Genomic DNA, 18,885 nt, shown 5'->3' with positions numbered 1-18,885 from the left:
TATTTGAAATCTGAACAAAGGAGGATTTGCATTAGAAAACAGCTAATAAAAGTCGTCCAAGGCCGGACAGCTCCTGCAGTTGTGGCTGACAAATTCTTGGAAAGAATCCATCCGTCTGGGAACTGGCATGACTCGGTGCCCCTGGGGGCAGAGGGCGGGACCCCGCAGCTCCAGGTCCCTTCTGGGCCACGGGGCCTGCTTCTCAGACCCACCTCTGTGCTGCCAGGCCCTGATGCTCTGTGAGCCTCTGTTCTTCCAGTCCAACTGGATTGCTTGCTGTTCCCAGAACTCGCCCGCTGTCTCCCCCTCCAGGTTTTGGTTCCAGGCATTTGTTTCCATCTGGAATGTCCTTTCGCCCATCTGTTCAAATCATTCCTGACTTCAAGGTCCCTGCCCTCATGCCAGCTCCACCAGGAAGCCTCCCCCTGGGGGCTTCTGTAAGTGCCTGTCCCTGCCACCCCCCCCCTCCCCAGCCCCACTTCCTGGTCTGTCACTGCCAGGGTGTGCCCAGGGTCGTCTCCCCGGCCAGGCTGTGGATGCAGGAAGGGCGGAGGCTGTCGGCACAGGGACCCTCTGTGGCTTCTTCCTGCCCCGCCTGTCCCTGGGGGTGGGGGCGCCTTGCCTGGAGGGGCTGCACGCGTTTCCTGAATGCGACAGAAGTTGGCCCTGTTCCCAGGCAGGGTGGACAGTGACACAGATCAACCCTCTCCGCTCAGGCCCCTTGCTGCTAGTTCCGTGGCCTGGCCGCTCTATTTCCTGAGTTCCGGGGGGGCTTGTGGTTAGCCGGCAGCGACAGGAATGAGCCGAGGCCAGGCCTTGACCCCAGCACGTGGTGTCCCCAGCACCGGAGCAGCTCCCTCGGGGGAGGGGCGGGGGACGAGGGCGTGGAGGCCTGCATGCTGGTGCGGTCTCTTCCCACAGACACCCCTGCCCCCCACGAAGTCTTAAAGAGGGTTGGGGGGTGGAACCCCGCCACTTCAGGGGGCCGTCGGGGGTCAGCGCTGGTGCCGCGGGACCGCCTGCTCCTGGAGCCCACCCGCCCCGGGGTCCCGCGCCGCGGGATGTCCACGCCACGATCGCGGAAGGGGAGGGGGTCCCGGAGGCGGCCCGCCCAGTGCCGGCGGTTGGGGGGGCTTGTTCCTTCCTGCGGTCGCCCATCGCCGGCCCGCGCCGCAGGTGACGCCGGCAGCTTGCCAGTGGTCCCCGCTCCCCTCGGCCGCGCCCAGCCCAGCGCTCCCCCTGCCGCAGACGCCTCCTTGGGGTTTTCCGGCTCTGAGCGCCTCAGATGACCTCGCCGGCCGCCGGCCCGAGCCGCTCCCTCCTCCCGCCCCCCACCCCCCCGGCTTCCCGCCTCCCGGGCCGCGCGGCAGGGCTTTCTGATGAGTCAGCGGGAGCCCGGGAGCCTCCAGCCGCGCCGAGGCATCTGCTCCGGTGACGCACCGTGACTCACGGGCGCCCGGGCAGCCGCAGTCCCCGAGCGCGCAGCGCCGAGTCGGGACGCCGAGCGCAGGCCTCCCACCCCCACCGGCCCCGGGCGGACCCCTCTCCGCGCCCCGCGCGGGGCAACGGGCTCCTCCCGCCTCCAGCGCCCTCCCCACCCCACTCCGGGTTCCCGCCCGCCTGCGGCGCTCTCCTCCCCGTGCCCCTCCGATCCTGGCCCCAGTCCAAGCTGACATCAGACGCTGGCCGCCCGGCCACCCTCTGAGTCAACAGTTTCCGAAGCCGAGCCTGCTGCCAGGGGCGGGGAGAAAGCGCTGCCTCCGGGGGAGGCGGAGGGGGCGGGGCGGTCGGGTCCGGCAGCCGCGGGAGGGTGGAGGTGGGTGGGGACCAGCGAAGCTTTTTTTTACAAGAAGTCACGGGGGTTGGGGGTGCGGGGGGCGGTTAGGGGGAACCGAGAGGGTGAAAACCACCCTGCAGAGCGGCCTGCGCCCAGAGCCACGTGCTGGAGCCGGCGCGGGGTGGGTGGCTTGCGGAGGCGTGGGGGAGGGAGAGGCCGATGCTGGGAAAGGCCCCAGGCCACGTTTCTGGGGGAGGAGATGCGCCGCGAGTGGACACGCTCGGCCCCAGGCCAGCCGGGGACCTTCGTGTCTGGAGAGGGCGGCCCAAGATCCCTCTGATGGGAGCAGCTGTGGCCTAGCCTCGGAGGGCCGGCCCTGCCTGCTCAGGGATGGCCTTGCAGAAATGCCCTGGCCTAAAGGAAATGGCAACCCACTCCAGTGTTCTTGCCTGGAGAATCCCAGGGACGGGGGAGCCTGGTGGACTGCCGTCTCTGGGGTCGCACAGAGTCGGACACGACTGAAGCGACTTAGCAGCAGCAGCAGCAGCAGCAACCTAGTTGCCTCCTCTGACCGCGGTGGGATGGGGTTGAGGCTGAAGGGTCTTCTATCTCACCCCGCCCCTGCCCACCACCACCTCAAAGAGGATATCTGTCCAGGGGTCGAAGAATTTGAGAGGCTGAGTAAACTGGGGGTGGGTGGCCATCCAGTGAAGGTGAGGAGAGTGGTAGGAAGAAAAAAAGGAAGCACAAAAAGAAGGAAGGAGAATCTTAAGACCCTGCCAAGGATGTAACTGCAATCCTTGGAAAGGTGAGTTTCCTGTTACCTGAGGTACTAGGCCAAAATCCTGAGGAGAGAAAATGGATTAGCTGCAGGAAGGAAGGTGGAGTCTGGGCTTTTTTTGCTCTGGGTAAGAGGCTGGGCGATGGTCTGCCACTGTCTGGGTTCAGCAACCGCTTTGAGAGGCTGCCTCCTGTGGTTCTAGGATGTGAAAGTGAAAGTCGCTCAGTTGTGTCCCACTCTTTGCGACCCCATGGACTATGCAGTCCGTGGAATTCTCCAGGCCAGAGTCCTGGAGTAGGTAGCCTTTCTGTTCTCCAGGGGATCTTCCCAACCCAGGGATCGAACCCAAGTCTCCTTCATGGCGGGTGGATTCTTTACCAGCTGAGCCACGAGGTTTTTAGGTTGCTCAAGGACAAAAGATCTTTTAAAGAGCACCTGCTTACACCTAGAAGTTCCCTGACCCTTTGCCCTGCCCTTGTCAGACAGGAAGGAATGGAGAGGAGCCAGGAAGACAGAAAGCCAGCAGACCTCCACGGGCGCCTGGGTTTCCTCTCCTCCCAGTCCCCTCATCTCACCCCACCCTATACAACAGCCGTGGGTGGGGGGCTTCCAGCTGGAATTCATTCTCAATCTCTTTCCGGGATTTGACTGGCCCTTCTTTCCAAAGCCACAGCTCAGCAAGTGATGCCAGCCCCAGGAGGGGATGTCCGGGTCTCATCTTGCAGCCAGAAGGAGCACAACAGCTGGGTGCCCAGAACCCATCCGGGTCTGTGCAGAGCTGTTTGTCGGTGCGGCCTCCCAGGACTACGTGAGCTGCCTCTCACCCTGTATGACCCTCTTTCAGACCCAGGCAGAGCAGAGCTCCCGGCCCCCTTCCCCTCGTGCACAGCCTTCTCCCAAGTGTGTAGGTGGGTGGCTCATTCCTGCCGGGTCAAAACCACATTGAGCTGGACTCCTGGAAAGTTCTCTCCGGACCTCTGTAGAAGAGGTAAAAATGACAGCTCTTGGGAAACCAGGGGGTCTCATTTGCTGAGGTGGGTCAAGATGCGGAGCCCTGTGGCATCCAAGAGCAGAAGGACTGGCTGGGGATCCTCATGGGTGCTGTTAGTTAGGAGCAGAAGGTCCTGGGCCCTGGGTGTTTGCGCTTCGGGGGAAGTTGGTGGGCTGGACCAACGGGGGTTTATCCTGGGAGCTGAGGCCAGGTGCAGCAGGGGGCTCTGGCCGGATACTGAAGTCAGAAACACTGCAACCCCCAACTTCCACTTTTTTTTTTTTCTTCATGCTGAGAACGCCCTTGGTAGTGGCTGCCTCCTCCACTGTTTCAGATTCTGCTTTCTCATGTGTGTGTCAGAGAGGCAGTTATCACCTCTGTCAATCTCTTTTCTCCCACTCCCTGATCTGCGTGCCTATGGCCCTTGGCACCTGCACTGTCACCCTTCCCACGCTCTGCTTGGCCTGAGAGAGGGAGCTTTTGCTGTCTTCAGTTTCCCTCTCTACCCAGAGGCTTGCTGAAAAGGCCCAGAGTTTCATCTTTGCAACTCCTTCCTGGTGGAACGCGTGAGGAAGTGAATTAGCTGTCAGCTCCGTGCTCTTCTGCCCCACGCTTGGCCTGGCAGCCTCTTTCGTGTCTGAGGGCGCTTCCTGTTTGCTGTGTCTGCTGCCTCCATGAGAGCCTCATCCTGAGTTTTGACCCACCCTGCCCTTTGCCTCATGATTCAGCTCAGCCTTTGTGACCCTGGCTTGTTCACCTGATGGACCCCTGGAAGCTGCTCAGCAGGAAGAGCCTATGTGCCTCCCCTTAGAACCTTCCCTATGGGCTTCTCTGGTGGTTCAGGCGGTAAGGAGTGTGCCTGCAATGCAGGAGACCCGAGTTCAATCCCTGGATGGGGGATCCTGGAGGAGGGAATGGCAACCCGCTCCAGTATTCTTGCCTGGAGAATCCCAGGGACAGAGGAGCCTGGCAGGCTACAGTCCATGGGGTCACAAAGAGTCGGACACGACTGAGTGGCTCACACTGTCACCAGGCAGAGGGTCAAAGGGGCCTAAGTGTACCTCACTAAAGGCAACCCACCCATTGACTGTACATGAGCACCCAGGAACGCGGGTGGCCCTAACTGAAGCTAACGTGTCATGTGTAAATTCCGCAATGCTACAACAGACGAAGTAGGGGCTACCTTCCTTCACAAAACGTTTTCCAAGCGTGTTGTTGAATATGAGATTCCTCGTATGCATTTGGAGGACTCATTTTCCTCGCAACTTGTGGGGAATGGATATATTGAAAGTGAGATACGAAATTAGGAGACGAATTGGCAGAGATCAGTCTGTTTTCAGGGAGTCATGTAACCAAGTTCTGTATCACTGCACATGCCAGAAAAGTTGGAGAGGAAACCGAGCCAAACTAAGAACGTCTGCCTCAAAGGATTTGGCATAACTCCTCAAAACATCTGGCACCGCATGGTAGCATTTGTCATGCCACTGAAAAGCTAACCTCCAGTTGTCCTTGACCAGTGGAGCAGAGGGCCGGGGACCCTCTGTGTGAGAAAATGTGGTTCTAGCTTTGGTTTTTCTGTGTCTGAGCTCCACTACCTTGGGCCACCTGCTGATCTGTCTGTGCCTAGGTTTCTTCTGTAAAGTAGAGATCCTTATACCTGCTTCTTAGGGCTCTTTGGAGGACCAGAGAAAGTAACTGGCAGCCTGATGGGTGCCCAGTGTACACCTGGAACTATCACGACGTTGTAAACCAACTGTACTCCAATAAAAATTAGGTGGTTTTTAGCTGTTGGGGGTAACAACTTCCTTAAGTGTATGATCTTCTCCTTTGGGATCCTTTAGGTCTAGGTTCTGTCCAGGGTCAAGAAAGTCAAATTGAGAGAATGTTGAGCTATTTTTCAGAAGCCACTGGAGCAAAAAGACCCACATCTCTAGGAGAGGTAAGGAATTTAAGAGCAGCACAATCTGCCAGCCAATGGTGGATTTCAGGCCTGAGAGAACCTGATAATGAATCATTCTGAGGCCTAATCAGTGACAAAGATGACCTTTGCCCAGACATTGGCATGTTTGAGCCTTTAATGCAGGAGGTGTTGAAAGAACCTAATAAATGCTTATTCACTGAGTAAAATCCAAGTTGAAGGAAAAGTGAAAAATATATATTCTGGGTATCCCTGTGCCAGGTGAGATGTGACCCTGAGGGAAAACACTAAATCAGACCCTGCTCCCGTGGGTGATGGGTCCCAGAGCCTCACACCGGGCCCTGGAGTCTTGCTTCTGAGAATGGGAGCAGATCACATTCCCAGGAAGGACAGATTGACGGGCTGCATTGAGCACCATTGGTAGAGGGAGTAAGAACTGCCCTTTGCACCTCACCTCAGCTCTTTCTGGGCTTCCCTGGTGGCTCAGACAGTAAAGAATCTGCCTGCAATGCAGATAGACCCAGTTTCAATCCCTGGGTCAGGAAGATCCCCTGGAGAAGGGCATGACAACCCACCCCAGTATTCTTGTCTGGAGAATCCCAAGGACAGAGGAGCCTGGCTGGCTACAGTCCATGGGGTGGCAAAGAGTTGGACATGACTGAATGACTAACACTTTCCCTTTCAGCTCTTTCTAGCCCATCTGACACCAGTCCAGAGAATGTATAGTATATTCTCCTAGGACTCCATAACCAAGGAACCACAAACTGGGTGTCTTAAAACAACAGAAATGTATTTGCTCAGAATTCTAGAGGCTGGAGTTATCTGCAGGGCCCTGCTCCCTCTGAGACTCTGGGTAGAATCCTTCCTTGTCTCTTGCAAGGAAGGTCCCTCATGCGAGTCCAGGGCCCGACATGAGGCTCTGGAACGCATCACCCACTGGAGCAGGGTCTGACTTAGTGTTTTCCCTCAGGGTCACATCTCACCTGGCACAGTGGTACCCAGAATATAAACTCTGCACTTTTTCTTCAAACTCTTGGATTTGACTCAGTGAATAAGCATTTATTAGGCTCTTTCAACACGTACTGCAATCCTTGGCATTCCTTGGCCTGTAGCTACTTCACCCCATTCTCTGCCTCTGTTAGCACATGGCGTTCTGTGTGCATCTTCACATGGTGGTCTCTTTATTAGAACCCCAGTCACACTGAATAAGGGCCCACCCTAATAGCCTCTTCTTTGTTTTTTTTTTTTTTTTTAATATTTATTTCTGTTTATTTGTGCATGCTAAGTCGCTTCAGTTGTGTCCAACTCTGTGCGACCCTATGGACTGTAGCCCGCCAGGCTCCTCTGTCCATGGGATTCTTCAGGCAAGAATACTGGAGTGGGTTGCCATGTCCTCCTCCAGGGAATCTTCCTGATCCAGGGATCGAACCCACGTCTCTTATGTCTCCTGCATTGGCAGGCGGGTTCTTTATCTCTGGCGCCACCCTATTTGGCTCCACCGGGTCTTAGTTGTGGCACACAGGGCCTTTAATTGCAGCATGTGGAATCTAGTTCCCTGACCAGAGATCAAACCAGGCCCCCTGCATTGGCATCACGGAGTCTCAGCCACTGGACCATCAGAGAAGTCCTCCAATCGCCTCTTCTTAATTTAATTACACCAGCAAAGACCCTGTTTCCAAATAAGGTCACATCCACAGGTACTGGCCAGGGGGAGGGTGTTTAGGATTTCACAGTATCATTCTAAGGGAAAACAGTTCAGCCTGTAACATGTGGTAAGAGTGATGCCTTTGATAAACGGGCTGCTGCACAGGCCAAGAGGGTAGTCAACATGGGTGTCTTGCCCTGTGCCAGCAAGGGGGCAGATAGAAACAGCAAGCTAGCATCCACCTGTCAGGAGTCTCAGGAACACTTATATCCTTTAATCCAGCAATGCACCACTAGGAATCCAGCTGGAGAAAAGCATCAAAAATGTTGTAAAACTTAATGCACAGAGGTCTTCTCAGTGTTGTTTATTAGAAACAACTTCAGCGTCCAACAGTTAAGGATGGTTATTAAAATAAGCCACATCCCACATGAGGGGGTGCTAATAGCTTTTAGAAATGATATTTCCAGGAAAAAAAATTTGAAACTTGGAAAAAATGAAATGATATATTCCGTATGTTGTCAAATTTATTTAAAAAATGGACATGGAAGAAAAGAATCAATATAATGTTAACAGTCTCCCCCCTTCTTAGGAGAGATTATGAGTGATTTTTAAAAAAATTATTATTATGGGGCTATATATGTTCTCTGCATTAGCTTGATAACCAAGGAGAAAAAAGGCCTAATGTTATTTTAAAAATAGATATATAAATAGTTTCCTGGAATATACATTCCAGGAAAGTTCTAGCTGGGAGGAGAGTAGCAGCTGCTGGGTGTCCTGCTGATTTCTGTGTTTATAAGCCACAGCCGTAACCTCTCTAGAATTTCTCAACATGTAGCTGGATGGCTCCTTGCCTCAGAATTACCCATGATGCTTATTTAAAAATGCAGAATTCTAGGCCCCACCCCAGGCCTACTAAACTGGGCCCAGGAATTTGCATTCTTACAGGCTCTGCGCACTTGAGTTTGAATTCCCTTTATTTTAGAGGCTAGGGATACCCACTCATCAGTAATCCAGCATGGATCCAGCATGGTTTCTCACATCAGTCGTTTTGAGGAATAAAACCAAATAAACAGGGAAGTTATTCTTTTTCTAAAGTTCACTCTTGGTTGTCCCTAGGACAGGAAGCTGCAAACCAAATATTCAAAACAATAGAAAATTCATAATTATATTTTATTTTGGAATTAAGCAACAGCAGGTGGTGTGTCTTAATTTATGTTAGGCTAATAATGAAAACGAGTTAACATTCCAGACTCTAGCCTGATAAGTGATAAAGTGTTAGTCCCTCAGTCGTGTCCGACTCTCTGCAGCTCTGTGGATTGTAGTCCGCCGGGCTCCTCTGTCCATGGGATTTCCCAGGCAAGAATACTGGAGTGGGTTGCCATTCACTTCTTCAGGGGATCTTCCTGACCCAGAGATTGAACCCAGGTCTAACCGGCATTGCAGGCAGATTCTTTACTGTCTGAGCCACCAGGGAAGCCCCTAACGTAGGTTGGAATTAAGAAAAGCAGTTGCAGGAGAATGCCGGCCCACAGGAAAAGCTTTGCCCTATTACCAAGCATGTATTCCACATACCGTTAGTTCAGCATCGTAATTATAGATGTGATCACTTTTAACTCACAACCTGAAGCTGAAGCTCTAGTACTTTGGCCACCTGATGGGAAGAACTGACTCATTGGAAAAGACCCTGATGCTGGGAAAGATTGAAGGCAGGAGGAGAAGAGGACGACAGAGGATGAGATGGTTGGATGGCTTCACCGACTCGATGAACATGAGTTTGAGTAAGCTCCGTGAGTTGGTGATGGACAGGGAAGCCTGGTGCGCTGCAGTTCATGGGGTCGCAAAGAGTCGGACGCACTGAGCGACTGAACTGAACTGAGGTGCCTTTAACTAATGGTTTAGGGGAACGATATTAGAAGACGGAAGGTTCTCCACTTTGAGGTGTGTGCCAGCTTAGGGCAGGGGCTGGCTGAGAACACCCTCCGGGTCCTGTAGGCTGTGACTTGTCCAGACCCAGAGGAGCTGCAGCTTCGGGTGGGGGGAGAGAAGGGAGGCAGCTGTGCAATTAGCCATCTTGTCAGTAGGTGAAACTCAACACCACAAGGAGGCACGCATTCAGGGTATTAGTCCACACTTGTTGCTTCAGGGAGAAAAGATGAGCCATCAGGAGAACGAAATATCCTGAGAATTAAGACAGCCATGATTAAAAAAAAAAAAAAAAAAAAAGAACTGAGAGCTCCAGCAGCTGTGGAACTCTGCCTCAGCCTGGAAGGGGCATGTCCCCTCCCAGGGCCCTCTCTAGAATGATGGCTTCAGGAAGCAGGTTGCCCTGTGCCTGACCCGACCTGTTTGTGTGGGAGGAGGGCGGAGGTGGTGGAGAGGGGGCAAAAAAATTGGGCAAAGTGTGTGGCCACCTTTCAATAACACCTTCCGATTGTGCTATGTCGTAATCCCCAGCGCTCTGGCCTGAGTGGATGGGAAATGAGAGCTGGGTGGGCAGGACCCTCGTCCACTCACCAGCTCTGGGAGGCCCCCAGCCTTCAGGCTGAGAGTAGGGCACTGGGGAGGCCGGGCCAGACAGGCCTTCTTCCCTGCAGCAATGGGAGGGAGCGCAGGAAGTCCTCCGAAAGGGTTAGGGCCCATAGAGGGAAAGAAATGTCAAAGGAAGCCCTGTATCTTTCATACAACGTGTAATTAACTCTCAACAGAAAGTGCCACGAATTCATAATGGGATCTGACAGCGAAGGAGGAAGACTCCGACAAGCATGAGATTTGTCGTGGGGTTTTTTTTTTGTGTTTTTTTTTTTTTTTAATTTTTTAAAGGAACACGAACGGTTGCAGCTATAATCGTGGACCTCCTCCGGTGATAGTGTCTCCCCAGCAACGAGCCGGATGGTGCTGTCTCCTGCCTGACCCAGGCAGAGTGAGCAGGAAGCGCCGGCGCTCAGGGGGTGGGGGCCGTCCGCAGCCACCGCGCTGTCTGCCTGGGGAGCCAGCCCCAGAGCCCTCTCCTGGCCAGGAGCCGTCCTTGGAGTCATCCCGGGTCTTCAGCCAGCAGCTCCCGAGGTTGCTCTTCCGGCAGAGCCCAGGCCTCCTCCCTAGTGCCCTGCCCTCCGCTGGGCGGCTGCAGGCTGTGAGGAAGGGTGGGGCAGCTGGAGAAGAAAGGCAGGGAGCCCCTGGGTGGGGTGGCTGCAGGTGGGCAGGGCCTGGGCGACCGCCAGAACAAACCAGGGCCAGCATTCTCCCCCCTGGGCACAAAGGGCTCAGTGTGAGGGACACACCCGTCCCATGTGCAAGCGAGAGGCTCACGTTTCCTGACAGAGGAGGCCCGTTCCCAGATCGTCCTGGGTGTGGCATGGAGGCTGAAGCCTGCTGGGCAGGCGCCACTCCCAACCACCGCCCCACCGTGGACTCCTGGTGACCCGGCTGGGTGGCTTCAGCCCTCCTTATCCTCTGGTCTGTACATGAGGATGGAGAAAGGCCTGGACAGGCCGCTTAACTCCACAGGACATGGGCATCTGCCTTTTCTTCCTCTGAGAAAGAGCCTTCTTAGGTCCACTCCCCTCCCCCACCACAGACACACTAATGTGTGCGCACACACACACACATTCTTTAGCTCCCAGTTTAAATGAGAGAAGGTCCCGCCCAACCATACTCAGACTAGTCAACTCTATTGTGCAGACCCTTCCACTTCCCCCAGGCCGTTGCCTCAAAGAAGTTAAGACTAGGCCCCAAAGAAGTCAGGCCTAGCAACGTGTAACAAGAACCGTTGTACTGACCACAGTACATCTTTGCTGATGCTCACGGATCCCCTGGGGCGGCTATGCCTTGCCATTGAAAAGGATGGGTCACTAAGTTACTGAAATCTTCCCTGGGCCTGGTGGGCTTTGGGTTTTACAATGAAAGAGTTGGTAAATCAACTCTACTCCAATAAAAAAGGTAAAACATCAAATGGAAAAAAGTTAAGAGAATACTTTTTCTACTCTCTTTTCATCAGTCAGTCAGGCCGAGAGCCACGGGGTCACAGGGCGGTCCACACAGCTCCTGCAACCCTACTGCATCTGGTGGGCCCTGCGGCCTCTGCAAGCAGGAGGGGCAGGCATGGTCCTCTGACCACTGCTGAAGCCAGTGGTAGTGGATGAGAAGCGAGCAGTCTTGGAACGCAGGGCTTTTCTCTGTCCTGTGTTGTGAACTATGAAGAGGACATTCATGTATTGAACATATATTTCTTGGGCGCCCATCTTGGTGCCAGAAAAGAAACAATAGTTCCTGCTCTCAGGAGCTTACATTTGACACAAACGCCTGGGAGCTTCTCTGCACTCATTTCCTATAGCTGCTCTAACAAAGCACCACAGATTGGGTGGCTTAAGCAACAGAAATGTTATTTTCTCACAGTTCTAGACGTTAGCAATCCAAGATCAAGGTCTTGGCAGGGTTGGCTCCCTCTGAGTCACCCGATTTCTTTCTGCGTCTTCACACGGCGTTCTCTCTGTGTGTCTGTGTGTCCAAATTTCCCCTTTTTATAAAGATACCACTCATATAAAATTAGAGCCCACCCTAATGGCCTTCAGAAAAGGCAATGGCACCCCACTCCAGTACTCTTGTCTGGAAAATCCCATGGATGGAGGAGCCTGGTAGGCTGCAGTCCATGGGGTCTCGAGGAGTCGGACACAACTGAGCGACTTCCCTTTCACTTTTCACTTTCATGCATTGGAGAAGGAAATGGCAACCCACTCCAGTGTTCTTGCCTGGAGAATCCCAGGGACGGGGGAGCCTGGTGGGCTGCCGTCTATGGGGTCGCACAGAGTTGGACACGACTGAAGCAACTTAGCAGCAGCAGCAGCAGCAGCAGCAGCTAATGGCCTTATTGATTATCTCTGGAAAGACTTTATCCTCAACAAAGGTCATGTTCTGAAGTACAAAGGGTTAGGACTCCAATGTGCTTTCTTCTCTGGGAGGTGGACACAATTCAATTCATAACAACCTCTACAGAGACGTATAGGAAAGTATGAAGGCGAGTCAGTTGCCTTTGAGGTGCCTGCAGTCTCCTACTTCTTCAGGGTCTCTGGTGAATGTATGTGATTGGTGGAACCTGGGTCATGAACCTGTGCCGCGCTGCAGGGCAGGCTGGGAAATTCAGTTTCTGGCTTCTCACCTTGGGGAGGATGGGCATCTAATGTGGGATTTTACCCAAATACAGGAAGAGCATTCAAAGGATTCATGGAAAAGTGTCCACAAAGCACAAGAGGAATCTACTATGTAGGTGCTTTCAGATTTTCTCCAAGGGGACCGGAACGCAGAGGATGAGAACAACCATGTTGCTGTTTTGTCTCCCCTTTAGTGCCTGGTGTTGTGTGCTGCCCACTGCAGAGACCAAACGTTGGTGACCACAGAAGACATCTGGCAAGTCTAGAAAATGGTGAACAGCTAACGTTTAGTAAGCATTTACTATGTGCCCGGAATTTTTCTGAGCTCCTTACATGCTCCTTACTTGCCTCATTTCATCCTTGAAGCAGCCTTAGGAAGCAGAGCTGATGATTACCTTCCTTTCACAGGTAAGAAAACGGAGATACTGAGAGGTCAAGCAAGCACTTAGTGGGTGAGAGAGTCAGGGTTAGAACTCAGCTATTTCAATCTGAGACTGGGAGCCTAGCCACTCTGCTCCCTAAGAGATGGAAGAAGATGGTGCAAGATGGGGGAAAACCTCCCGGCTAGGCTGTGGGGCAGGTGGGTGAGTGCTATTAAGTCATTTGCACAGGTGGCAACCTGGAAGCTCACCAGAGCCACCCCTGGGTGGCAGATACATTGTCTCACGCTCTCTGTGAGCCAAGGTGGGTGTGATGTCGGTGTGAGACACTCCTGACAAAGTCCTCGGGAATCCTGGGAGGGAGGCGTGGGAGGAGGCAGTGGGGAGGAGGGAGGGAGTGGTGCAGGCTGGCCCAGGAGGCCCTGCCTGGCGTGGCTGAGGACAGCTTGCGTCAGAGGATGCTGGGCAGGGCGGGCACTGGCTCCCCTGTGAGGCAAGGAGGCCCCAGGCTGGGCCCTTGCCAGGGTGCTGCCTGGAGAGGACTGGATGTTCCCAAAGGTTCTTCCCCAGGGACCCAGAGGAACAGCTGGGTCTTGGAGGGGCCGGGGGGCTGCCAGGGCAGACCCTCAGTGTTAAGAGCCTCTGTGTTGCATTAGGGGCTTCCCTGGTGGCTCAGACAGTAAAAAAATCTGCCTGCAGTGCAGGAGACCTAGGTTCAATCCCTGGGTCAGAAAGAGCCCCTGGAGAAGGGAATGGCAACCCCCTCCAGTATTCTTGCCTGGAAAATCCCATGGACAGAGGAGCCTGGCGGGCTACAATCCATTGTGTTACAAAGAGTCGGACACGACTGAGTGGCTAACACTTTATCAGGTCCCTGCTGGGCTTCTCTGGTGGCTCAGATGGTAAAGAATCTGCCTGCAGTGTGGGAGACCCTGGTTTGATCCTTGGGTCGGGAAGATCCCCTGGAGAAGGGAATGGCAACCCACTCCAGTATTCCTGCTTGGAGAATCCCAGGGACAGAGGAGCCTGGCAGGATACAGTCCGTGGGGTTGCAAAGAGTCGGACACGACTGAGCGACTAACACACACTCAGGTCCCTGCCGTGACGCCCAGAGGCAGAGACCTGGAACCTCTGTACCTGTGTCTACCCCTGTGCCGTTGGATGTTGCAGTGTTGCTACCTGAAATACTGTGGGTGAGGGTGGGGTTGGGGGTTGTGGGGAAAGGAACAGGAGACAAAAGTGAATGAGACACATTTGCAAGGCCCCAAGCATGCCTCACTGGAGATCTTCTCTGACCCTGGTCCTTAGGACATTCCAAGTCCAGAGAGTAATTTCAACAGTGTCCACACACGAGGGGTGTCTGTCATTCACCTATGAGCTCCCCTTTTGAGAGAGATGGGACCAACCTAGCAGCCTCCCTTTTCAAAGGGAAACAGGGTACATGGTGGAAGGTGGGCTTTTCTTAAAAGCAACAGAAGAGAAAGGTAAAGAGTATTTTCCTTTAGCACCAATAATAAGGTAAGAATAGGATGCTTTCCTATATACTAGCAAGGCATTTCCAAAACATACAAGAGTAACACAAGTAAAAAAGAAATGTGCAGGTAAAGAAATTATCCATTGGAAGTTTTTGATTTTTAAAAATTTTTGGAGGTTTTTATTACAGTAGGTGACTGTGAAATGAAATCATTTAGTCATGTCCAGCTCTTTGTAACCCCCCTGGACTGTACCTCTATTCATGGAATTCTCCAGGCAAGAATACTGGAGTGGGTTGCCATTCCCTTCTCCCAGGGATCTGGGTCTCCTGCATTGCAGGCAGACTCTCTACTGTCTGAGCCAGTTAATAAAATAGATCAGCTTCAAAAATGTTTACAAACATCAGTGATATTCCAGAGTTTTAAAACCAGGTTGAATCTACAATAACATGAAAAATAACCAGGGTGCCCTAAGGTTCAAATATCTCCTCCCAGATAAGAAGCAGAGAAGGGGGATATTCATAGAATTTGAAGAATGAGGTGGGGCCGGGTTGCCAGATGAAATACAAGGTGGCCTGTTGCATGTAAATTCTAGATAATACAATGAGCATTTTGTTAGTATGAAAGCATGGTCCAGATATTGCATGGACATACCTATATGAAAAAAAAAATATTCATTGTTGAACTGAGATTTAAATTGAGCTGGCCATCATGTATTTTCATTTGCTCAATCTGGCCACCTTGGATGGGCCACCCATCCACTCCAGTGGGGGAAGGCAGAGAAGTGACTTCTGGAAAAGAGCCTGGCCTGTTTGCCTGGTGCCTGGTGTCAGGGACTCCAGGGAGACCAGGCCTCTGGCTCCAGGCCTGCCTCCCAGGGCCCTGGGAAAAGGCCCTGGGCCTCTTCTCGGAGCTCTGGCTCCCTGGAGGGAATAGGCAGGGCCCAGCAGCTGCAGAAGGAAGCCTGGAAAACAACCTGGAAACAGTTCAGGCTTCTCCGGGCAGCTGCCAACACATCTCCAAGTGTGCCAGGGCCCCCGACCACACCGCAGGCCACCTCCCATGGGCCTGAGAGGTCACCCTGACCCCCTGGAGTAGAGTAACACTGAGCCACACTGCAGCTGACCCTGTAGACGGGCCAGCCTGCACTGACCTCTCCTTCAGGCCCGACGCTGAATTGCCCCCAGGTTCTCTGGGGCTGAGGTCATCAAATGCCCGTGGGCCTTTCCTGCAAGGCTGCGGTGCCAATCCGTAGGCATTCACTGGGTGACTAGTTGTGTGTGCTGCCCACAGGTACCCTGGGGAGGGGTCTGCTCCCCAGGATTCTGGGGAAACCCCTGAGTGAGGGTCCTGCGATCTCTCCTCTGAAGGTGAATAGAGCCTGCCTGCCTGAGGCCTCTGGGCCAGCCAAAGACCCTCCAGCCCCTCAGGCCCCCTGCTCTGCTAGCCATGCTCAGGGGCCTTCCTCCCAGAGCTGTGTGGGAGCGGTGTTTGTGTCCTTTCCCAGCAAACAAGGAGGGGAGAGGGTGGGAGGAAGAGGGGCAGGCCTGCCTTGGGAAGTTTCAGCTTGAAATGTTGGATGGGAGCACTCCCTGGGGTGCTGAGAAAGGAAGGAATGGACAGCTTATGAGAGAGCCTGGCTTTGTTAAGTATCTCCTGTGAGGTGCTTTTAGTCCCATTTTTACAGAAGATGAAACTGAGGCCCAGAGAGGTCATGGAATCTCTCTCAGGTCACACAGAAATGCCAGCCTCAGGATTCCCAGCCAGACCTCTCTGAGTGTTAAACCTGGGTCCATTCTGTGCCTCTTTGTGGCCCGGGAGAGTTCCAATCTAGTTCAAGAGGAAATATCTACTGTCAACTCTGTTTTTCTACTGTGTTAGGTTCCTGCCTCCTCTGCTACCCCCAAGACTTGGCTCATGACTGAAATTTCGACAAGAAACTCATGCTGAAAGGAAACAACTGAACTTCTCTGTGTCCACACCAGGAACCCCATCTCCTGGGCTCTCAACCCTCCTCTCACAGAGCCAGGTGAGCTCTTGGGCAAGACTGTGGTGGTCTCGGCAGTACTTTGGGGATTGTCTCTGGTCCCTGCTCTCGGATGGCTCACTTGGTAATTCCTGACAGACTGCAAACCAGCCTCTCAAACTCAGCCTGTGTGGTTGGTTGAGTTTGGTTAAACTGGAGGATATAGGCCGCCATGATGCCCCACGCCTACCCCCCAGGTGACACTGTGACTTGTCCCTGCCCCCTTAGCCTTTCTTAGATGTCTCCCATAGAGGGCTCAAGCCTTCCTTATCTTGGGCATTTCTCAGAGTGTCTCTAGCACTCCAGCCCCCTTGGGCCACCATTCCACCCCCTCAGCACCTCACAGCAGTAGGATGACAAGAAACGTCTGAGTACGGTGGGGAGAGCATGGGGGCTGGGAGGTGAGAGGGAAGGCTCTGTTTCTTCCAGTCATGAGCTTCCTCTATTGACTCACGCATATGTGTTGGCTGGATGGGGAAACATGGGAGGAGATGGAGGCTGGATGTGGTAATACCAGCCCAGTGGCTCTTGGCTCCAAGTCTGCTCACAGATGTTTGTTAACCAGACGTTGTTAGAAAGGACTTCCAAGCTCTACTTGCACCTCCTCTGCTGAGGGTTGACTCAGTAGCATTTCTCAGAAGCCCCTTTCTTCTGTCACAGCTTGCAACTCCTCTGAGACTCCAGAAACATCCAGCCTACGCAGTGTCTTTTCTTGACTGAAGTGTGGCTATTGGAACCATACTGCCTGGGTTCCCATCCTGGCTCTGAACCCTCTCAGACTTGGGGGTGATCCTCAATCCCTCTCTGCCTCTGATCCCTTGCCTCTGACGTGGGGATGAGAGCAACTATAGCCTGGAGTTGCTGAGATGGCAATGTTGTCAGCTGTAAAAGACTTAAAATAGTACCTGGAACATGGTAGGTGCTATGGAAGTGTTAGCAGCTGTCTTATTATTACTATTATGATTATTTTCTGTCTCCTCTGCCCTTTCCTTCCATGTCTCCAGTCCAGTCTTTATCGATGCACTGTTCTCCAAAGCCTCGGCGTGCTGGCTGGGCAAAGCTGTCCTTACAGGGTGGTGTAGGGGCCTTGGAAGGCTGGAGACTCTCCCATGGAGATGAACATGTGCCTCTGAGAAGGTGTGGGGACCCCTGCAGATGGTTCTGAGGTGGGAAGGAGCAAGTCACCCTCTGCTGTACTGAAAGGAGTACAGCTGCCTAGAGCAAGGGGCATGTCTCCTGGTGGTGAGGGAACTTTGGTTTGGGTCCATATAGTTCAGAGAAAAACGCATCAGTCAGAGGACTTCTGAGTGTATCCAGATGGAGGTGAAGCCGCACACCTGGTCTCACGTGGAATGAAACTGTGGAACTCCGATGGAATTCAAACCCAGCCCAAACTCTGATTGAGGTTTGAACCCATGAGCTGGGACTTGAACCCACTGTCTTTTCATTGAAATCACACACCTGGTCTCAGGACTTAATGAAGATCAGCTTCTTTGTGTCTCGGTGTAGAAAGAATTCATTGAGAGGCAAAGTGATAGGTAAGAAGTGTCAATAGATTTATTGAGAGAGGTACACACTCCACAGACAGAGTGTGGGCCATCTCAGATGGCAAGAGGCCCCAAAACAAGTGGTTAGTGTTTATGGTCTGGGTAAATTCTTAGGCTAATGAGTGAGAGGATTGTCCAACCATTTTGGAGAAGGGGTGGGGATTTCTAGGAACTGGGCCACTGCGCACTTTTTGGTCTTCTGTGGTCGGTCTAACTATCAGAGCACCAGTGGGTGTGTTGTTCAGCATATGGATATTTTACAGTGAGTGTATAATGAGGCCCGAGGTCTACTGGAAGTCAAACCTTCCACCATTCTGGGTCTAGTAGATTCTAATCAGTTTATGTTGTATCCACGACGACTATGTCATTCTCTTAAAGGTTATATCCTGCCCCCTTCCTCCTGTTTCAGAGGTTACAATTAAGACACTCATACAATAGGACTCTAGTGGGTTGGTGGGTGGCTCCCCAAGAAATATGTCCATGTTCTAGCCCCCAAAACCTGTGAATGTGACCTTGTTTTTAAAGAGTCTTTGCAGATATCATTAAGAATCCTGAGATGAGGTCATCCTGGATTATTTGTCTGTGTCCTAAATCCAAGGACAAGTGTCCTTGTAAAAAGTAGAAGAGGAGAATTTGCAAACACAGAGGAGAAGGCCAAGTGAAGACAGAGGCAGAGTCTGAAGTTATGCAGCCAAAGCAAGCTTGGAGCCACCAGAAGCTGGAAGGGAAACTTTGGAGAAAATGCAGCCCTGAGGACAACTTGACCTTGGATTTTTTTTTGCTCCCAGAACTGTGAGAAAAATTCATTTCTGTTGTTTAAAGCCACCCAGTTTGTGGTAATTTGTTTCAACAGTTACAGGAAATTAATAACAAGGACCAACTGCAAACCACAGCCTATCTGTACCCCAAAAGGGAAAGGAAAAGATAAGGGGCCATGGTTTGAAGTGGTGAAGGCAGAGAGAAATGAAACTCAAAGGATCGATGAAGGACTTTCATCGACTGCCGCATGTGATGGAGCAGATTGTGCACCGCACAACCGTGCGTGTCATATACTGCATGGTTGTAGATCTGAGTATCTGCTTGGTTTTTCCCTGCAGGGGTCAGCAAGGTGTCTTAAGGAAGGGGTGCCTCTTACTAAAACATACAAAATTACCCTATGGCCTTGTTGGTGTTAGTGAGAAACATCTAAATAGCCCTGTCCAGT

General features: G+C 52.8%; 1 long non-coding RNA gene across 7 annotated transcripts; it reads left to right on the top strand.

Moving 5' to 3' along the window:
• Positions 1-1,874: 1,874 nt before the first annotated feature.
• Positions 1,875-18,592, top strand: LOC102409758. 7 transcript variants are annotated; one of them, XR_006544858.2, is made up of 5 exons: positions 1,973-2,585; positions 3,226-3,366; positions 5,391-5,488; positions 12,451-12,664; positions 15,990-18,592. It is a non-coding gene; the product is annotated as an uncharacterized LOC102409758 (long non-coding RNA). The 7 variants fall into 7 exon arrangements; XR_003103567.3 differs by lacking the exon at positions 5,391-5,488 and having other exon boundaries at positions 1,974-2,585; positions 3,226-3,546; positions 15,990-16,137; positions 16,795-18,592; XR_003103566.3 differs by lacking the exons at positions 1,973-2,585; positions 5,391-5,488 and adding an exon at positions 1,875-1,958 and having other exon boundaries at positions 3,226-3,546.
• Positions 18,593-18,885: the final 293 nt, after the last annotated feature.

The sequence above is a fragment of the Bubalus bubalis genome, chromosome 15, assembly GCF_019923935.1.
Source record: "Bubalus bubalis isolate 160015118507 breed Murrah chromosome 15, NDDB_SH_1, whole genome shotgun sequence".
NCBI classification, from domain to species: domain Eukaryota; kingdom Metazoa; phylum Chordata; class Mammalia; order Artiodactyla; family Bovidae; genus Bubalus; species Bubalus bubalis.
This window is presented reverse-complemented; position numbering and strand designations above follow the sequence as displayed.